A 5,741-nucleotide genomic window follows, 5' to 3' on the forward strand; every position below is an offset into this window, starting at 1 on the left:
CAACGCGCTTACTGCCGTTGTGTTTATTTATTTAATAAAATGAATCCCAAACAGCTTATCCCCAATGACCCAACGGACTTACTTCTGGCGCGTTTATTTATTGAATAAAGTAATATCCTAAACAGCAAATCCCCATTCACTTAACGCGCTTACTCGCGGTGCGTTTATTTATTTAATAAAATGATATCTAAAACAGCTAATCCCCAACAACCCAACGCGCTTACTGCAGGTGTGTTTATTTATTTAATAAAATGGATCCGAAACAGCTAATCCCCAATGTCCCAAAGCGCTTACTGCCGGCACGTTTATTTATTTAATAAATCGTATCCCAAACAGCGAATTCCCAATGACCCAACGCGCTTACTTTTAGCGCGTTTATTTATTAAATAAAATGATATCCCAAACAGCTCATCCCCAATGACCCTACGTGCCTGCTGCTAGTGCGTTTATGTATTTAAAAAGATAATACCCCAAAAAGCTAATCCCCAATGACCCAACGCGCTTACTGCCAGCGCGTATATTTATTTAATAAAATGATATTCCAAACAGCTAATCCCCAATGACCTAACGCGCTTACTGCCGGTGCGTTTATTTATTTAATGAAATGATATCGCAAACAGCTAATTCCCAATGACCCAACGCGCTTATTGCCAGTGCATTTATTTATTAATAAAATGAGTCCCAAACAGCTAATCCCCAATGACCCAAAGCGCTTACTTCTGGCGCGTTTATTTATTTAATAAAATGAATCCCAAACAGCTAATCCCCAACGACCCAACGCGCTTACTTTTACCGCGTTTATTTATTTGAAAAAATAATATCCCATTCAGCTAATCCCCAATGACCCAACGCGCTTACTGCCGGTGTGTTTATTTATTTAATGAAATGATATCCCAAACAGCTTATCTCCAATGACCCTACGCGCCTGCTGCTAGTGCGTTTATGTATTTAAAAAAATAATACCCCAAAAAGCTAATCCCCAATGACCCAACGCGCTTACTGCCAGAACGTTTATTTATTTAATAAAATGATATTTCAAACAGCTAATCTCCAATGACCCAACGCGCTTACTTCTGGCGCGTATATTTATTTAATAAAATGATATTCCAAACAGCTAATCCCCAATGACCTAACGCGCTTACTGCCGGTGCGTTTATTTATTTAATGAAATGATATCCCAAACAGCTAATTCCCAATGACCCAACGCGCTTATTGCCAGTGCATTTATTTATTCAATAAAATGAGTCCCAAACAGCTAATCCCCAATGACCCAAAGCGCTTACTTCTGGCGCGTTTATTTATTTAATAAAATGAATCCCAAACAGCTAATCCCCAATGACCCAACGCGCTTACTTTTACCGCGTTTATTTATTTGAAAAAATAATATCCCAAACAGCTAATCCCCAATGACCCAACGCGCTTACTGCCGGTGTGTTTATTTATTTAATGAAATGATATCCCGAACAGCTTATCTCCAATGACCCTACGCGCCTGCTGCTAGTGCGTTTATGTATTTAAAAAAATAATACCCCAAAAAGCTAATCCCCAATGACCCAACGCGCTTACTGCCAGAACGTTTATTTATTTAATAAAATGATATTTCAAACAGCTTATCTCCAATGACCCAACGCGCTTACTTCTGGCGCGTTTATTTATTCAATAAAATGATATCCTAAACAGCTAATCCCCAATGACTCAACGCGCTTACTCACGGTGCGTTTATTTATTTAATAAAATGAATTCCAAACAGCTAATCCCCAATGACCCAACGGGCTTACTTCTGGCGCGTTTATTTATTAAATAAAATAATATCCTAAACAGCTAATCCCCATTGACTTAACGCGCTTACTCACGGTGCGTTTATTTATTTAATAGAATGATATCTAAAACAGCTAATCCCCAAGGACCCAACGCGCTTACTGCCGGTGCGTTTATTTATTTAATAAAATGATATCCCAAACAGCTTATTCCCAATGAACTAACCCGCTTTCTGCCGGTGCGTTTATTTATTTAATAAAGTAATATCCCAAACAGCTAATTCCCAACGACCTAACAAGCTTACTGCCGGGGCGTTTAATTATTCAATAAAATAATATTCCAAACAGCTAATCCCTAATGACCCAACGCGCTCACTGCGGGTGCGTTTATTTATTTAATAAAATGCTCTCCCAAACAGCTTTTCCCTAATGACCCAACGCGCTTACTGCCAGTGCGTTTATTTATTCAATAAATTGAGTCCCAACCAGCTAATCTCCAATGACCCAACGCGCTTACTTTTAGCGCATTTATTTATTAAATAAAATGATATCCCAAACAGCTAATCTCCAATGACCCAACGCGCTTACTCACGGTGCGTTTATTTATTTAATAGAATGATATCTGAAATAGCTGAACCCCAACGACCCAACATGCTTACTGCCGGTGTGTTTATTTATTTAATAAAATGAATCCAAAACAGCTAATCCCCAATGTCCCAAAGCGCTTACTGCCGGCACGTTTATTTATTTAATAAAATCATATCCCAAACATTTAATACCCAATGATCCAACGTTCTTACTTCTGGCGCGTTTATTTATTCAATAAAATAATATCCTAAACAGCTAATCCCCAATGACTCAACGCGCTTACTCACGGTGCGTTTATTTATTTAATAGAATAATATCTAAAACAGCTAATCCCCAACGACCAAACGCGCTTACTGCCGGTGTGTTTATTTATTTAATAATATGAATCCCAAACAGCTAATCCCCAATGTTACAAAGCGTTTACTGCCGGCACGTTTATCTATTTAATAAAATCACATCATAAACAGCTAATACCCAATGATCTAACGCGCTTACTGCCAGCACCTTTATTTAGTTAATAAAATGATATTCCAAACAGCTTATCCCCAATGACCCTACGCGCCTGCTGCTAGTGCGTTTATGTATTTAAAAAGATAATACCCCAAAAAGCTAATCCCCAATGACCCAACGCGCTTACTGCCAGCACGTTTATTAAGTTAATAAAATGATATTCCAAACAGCTAATCCCCAATGACCCAACGCGCTTACTTCTGGCGCGTTTATTTATTCAATAAAATGATATCCTAAACAGCTAATCCCCAATGACTCAACGCGCTTACTCACGGTGCGTTTATTTATTTAATAAATTGATATCTCAAACAGCTAATCCCCAACGACCCAACGCGCTTACTGCCGTTGTGTTTATTTATTTAATAAAATGAATCCCAAACAGCTTATCCTTAATGACCCAACGGACTTACTTCTGGCGCGTTTATTTATTGAATAAAGTAATATCCTAAACAGCAAATCCCCATTCACTTAACGCGCTTACTCGCGGTGCGTTTATTTATTTAATAAAATGATATCTAAAACAGCTAATCCCCAACAACCCAACGCGCTTACTGCAGGTGTGTTTATTTATTTAATAAAATGGATCCGAAACAGCTAATCCCCAATGTCCCAAAGCGCTTACTGCCGGCACGTTTATTTATTTAATAAATCGTATCCCAAACAGCGAATTCCCAATGACCCAACGCGCTTACTTTTAGCGCGTTTATTTATTAAATAAAATGATATCCCAAACAGCTCATCCCCAATGACCCTACGTGCCTGCTGCTAGTGCGTTTATGTATTTAAAAAGATAATACCCCAAAAAGCTAATCCCCAATGACCCAACGCGCTTACTGCCAGCGCGTATATTTATTTAATAAAATGATATTCCAAACAGCTAATCCCCAATGACCTAACGCGCTTACTGCCGGTGCGTTTATTTATTTAATGAAATGATATCGCAAACAGCTAATTCCCAATGACCCAACGCGCTTATTGCCAGTGCATTTATTTATTAATAAAATGAGTCCCAAACAGCTAATCCCCAATGACCCAAAGCGCTTACTTCTGGCGCGTTTATTTATTTAATAAAATGAATCCCAAACAGCTAATCCCCAACGACCCAACGCGCTTACTTTTACCGCGTTTATTTATTTGAAAAAATAATATCCCAAACAGCTAATCCCCAATGACCCAACGCGCTTACTGCCGGTGTGTTTATTTATTTAATGAAATGATATCCCAAACAGCTTATCTCCAATGACCCTACGCGCCTGCTGCTAGTGCGTTTATGTATTTAAAAAAATAATACCCCAAAAAGCTAATCCCCAATGACCCAACGCGCTTACTGCCAGAACGTTTATTTATTTAATAAAATGATATTTCAAACAGCTAATCTCCAATGACCCAACGCGCTTACTTCTGGCGCGTTTATTTATTCAATAAAATAATATCCTAAACAGCTAATCCCCAATGACTCAACGCGCTTACTCACGGTGCGTTTATTTTTTTAATAAATTGATATCTCAAACAGCTAATCCCCAACGACCCAACGCGCTTACTGCCGGTGTGTTTATTTATTTAATAAAATGAATTCCAAACAGCTAATCCCCAATGACCCAACGGGCTTACTTCTGGCGCGTTTATTTATTGAATAAAATAATTTCCTAAACAGCTAATCCCCATTGACTTAACGCGCTTACTCACGGTGCGTTTATTTATTTAATAGAATGATATCTAAAACAGCTAATCCCCAACGACCCAACGCGCTTACTGCCGGTGCGTTTATTTATTTAATAAAATGATATCCCAAACAGCTTATTCCCAATGAACTAACCCGCTTTCTGCCGGTGCGTTTATTTATTTAATAAAGTAATATTCCAAACAGCTAATTCCCAACGACCTAACAAGCTTACTGCCGGGGCGTTTAATTATTTAATAAAATAATATTCCAAACAGCTAATCCCTAATGACCCAACGCGCTCACTGCGGGTGCGTTTATTTATTTAATAAAATGCTCTCCCAAACAGCTTATCCCTAATGACCCAACGCGCTTACTGCCAGTGCGTTTATTTATTCAATAAATTGAGTCCCAACCAGCTAATCTCCAATGATCCAACGCGCTTACTTTTAGCGCATTTATTTATTAAATAAAATGATATCCCAAACAGCTAATCTCCAATGACTTAACGCGCTTACTCACGGTGCGTTTATTTTTTTAATAAATTGATATCTCAAACAGCTAATCCCCAACGACCCAACGCGCTTACTGCCGGTGTGTTTATTTATTTAATAAAATGAATTCCAAAAAGCTAATCCCCAATGACCCAACGCGCTTACTGCCAGCACCTTTATTGAGTTAATAAAATGATATTCCGAACAGCTTATTCCCAATGACCCTACGCGCCTGCTGCTAGTGCGTTTATGTATTTGAAAAGATAATACCCCAAAAAGCTAATCCCCACTGACCCAACGCGCTTACTGCCAGCACGTTTATTTAGTTAATAAAATGATATTCCAAACAGCTTATCCCCAACGACTCAACGCGCTTACTTCTGGCGCGTTTATTTATTCAATAAAATGATATCCTAAACAGCTAATCCCCAATGACTCAACGCGCTTACTCACGGTGCGTTTATTTATTTACTAAAATGATATCCCAAACAGCTAATATCCAATAACCCAACGCGCTTAATTTTGGCGCGTTTATTTATTCAATAAAATGATATCCTAAACAGCTTATCCCCAATGACTTAACGCGCTTACTCACGGTGCGTTTATTTATTTAATAGAATGATATTCCAAACAGCTAATCCCCAATGACCTAACGCGCTTACTGCCGCTGCGTTTATTTATTTAATGAAATGATATCCCAAACTTCTAATCCCCAATGACCCAACGCGCTTA

Source organism: Copidosoma floridanum, unplaced genomic scaffold (assembly GCF_036245765.1).
Source record: "Copidosoma floridanum isolate Cflo_tuat_1 unplaced genomic scaffold, Cflo_Japanese_pri ptg000026l, whole genome shotgun sequence".
NCBI classification, from domain to species: domain Eukaryota; kingdom Metazoa; phylum Arthropoda; class Insecta; order Hymenoptera; family Encyrtidae; genus Copidosoma; species Copidosoma floridanum.